The following is a 1,986-nucleotide window of genomic DNA, read 5'->3' on the forward strand; positions in this document are numbered from 1 at the left end:
TTTTGTCATACAGGGATTTGTTGTAACAGAATTTGACACACTGTTAATTTGCTTAGTCCTCCCAGGATTCATGGTGCATTAAAAGGGATATTCAGTCTTCCTGGAGCTGGTACCTGAAGAGTTCTGATGTCACTTAGATCCCCTTCCTTTTGAACAGAAGTTTACAAAACGCTCACCCATAGTCACAAAGCAGTCTGGGTCGGTTATCAGCTTCATACATAATCACCTTTCAAAACACGAAGTAATACAAGGGTAATGTTTATTTATCTGATAACTCCGGTTATAAGAAACACTCAGACAGGGCTTAACTTCTACTGGTATTGCCAGTGGCATTCCAATACTAGTCTGCATGTGCCCAAGGCCCTGAACACTAGCTTGGAAGCCAGCAGGACATGTCTGTAGTGTGTAAGATGAAGTGTGTGTGGTCGATACAATATGCTGACAGCTTGGTTGTTCTGACTAGGATGGCGATACTGCAGTGAGGTCTGAGGTGTCTGATGGAGATATTGAGGTTGCTGAAAATGAACTAGCCGTGAGGGCTGGGAGGCTTTCTGGAACACACTTGGTTGTGCTGACTGAGGTCCTGCTTGCCCTCTCCATTTGTTTGCTTCTTTCACATCATTATCGTGAGCGATCAATAGCTGTTCAATACATTGCACTAAGAAATCCCAAGAGTAAGCAGTAAGACGATGCAGTCTTGTAGGCCACGTTGGAGAAAGACGAAGTATAATCCTCGCAGAAGCCACATACGCAGCAGCTACTAAAGGTGCATACTTTAGAAAGGCGTAATCTTACAAAGATACTTCCAGGAAGTAATCTGCATATTTGGCCATTTAGAATTTAGTCTTTTCCAAGCAAATCATTGGCCAGCCGTCATGAAAATCTGTTTTGTGTTCTGCTTCAGAGAGATAATACTCAATGAAATGGGCGGCTGTTGGAAGGCAGGGGTTCCACTGAAAGGTTTCTAATAATAATAGTTCCATATGCAGCAAATTTTGTTTTGTTAATACTAGATTCATATTAGTCATACAACCCAGGCTGTTGAGCTGCTCCAGCTTAGACACACTTTCTTCTTTTTCTTCAAATTTACTTGCTAGAAGCAGGCAGGAAAGCGCAACTCAATGCAGCTGCTGGATAGAGATGTCATAGCGGTCCATGAACAGGTCCAGTAAACTAGACAGCAAGATGGCGGGCAGAAGGGCAAAGGCATGGAAGCAATTGCTCACAGTGGCAAATCAAGTCAGCAAAATACCGTCTGAGACTTAATTGAGGGGACTGGCCTTTATAGGAGGGCAACTTCAGCTCCCTGTAGCGAAGTGCTTGGTGAATGTCGGCGGCCAGCTGTCCTCACCACCACTGCCCCTCCAACTCCATGGGACCCGGCGGCGCGCCCAGCCCGACGCTGTAACTTGAGTCCGGAACCGGGAACCGCGGCCCTCACAGCCCCAGCCCCTCCGGCGTGCTGGGGACGCCAGCCCCGCTCACGCTGCAGACAGTCTGCTGCTAAGCGCGGGTCTCAGCTCTGGCCTAGCGACTGGACGCTCGCGCTGCCGGTTGTTAAAGGACCGGCAGGCAGCTCCCAGTGCATACTAACATTTTTAATGTATAAGATTTTATTACAGTTCAGTCTCAAGTAATGAAACGTTCCCATGTTAATTTCTTCCTTGACCCACGAATTAAAAAGTGTGTGATTTTCAGAATAAAAAGATCTTTATAAAGTATGTTTTTGAAATGTCTAAATGCATGAGTTTTAGTTACCTTTTTATTGCTGATTTCTAATTAAATTTTGGTGAATGTGGTCTATTAGATGCCAGTACTACGAAAAATTTAAAGAACTTTCTGACTCACAGTGCAGTCAGTTTTTATAAATGTTTCATGTGTGGTTGAGAGGAATATGATTCCCCTAATTGTTTGGTGCAGGGACACGCATACGCATATTCATTAGGTCAAGCTTGTTAACTGTGTATTTCAACCCATCCAGAATTT

General features: G+C 44.6%; 1 pseudogene; it reads right to left on the minus strand.

Annotated features, from left to right (window-relative positions):
* Nucleotides 1-222: 222 nt before the first annotated feature.
* LOC101138721 (cyclin-J-like) lies at nt 223-1,374 on the minus strand (annotated as a pseudogene).
* Between the last annotated feature and the right edge of the window lie 612 nt (nt 1,375-1,986).

Source organism: Gorilla gorilla, chromosome 6 (assembly GCF_029281585.2).
Source record: "Gorilla gorilla gorilla isolate KB3781 chromosome 6, NHGRI_mGorGor1-v2.1_pri, whole genome shotgun sequence".
NCBI lineage: Eukaryota > Metazoa > Chordata > Mammalia > Primates > Hominidae > Gorilla > Gorilla gorilla.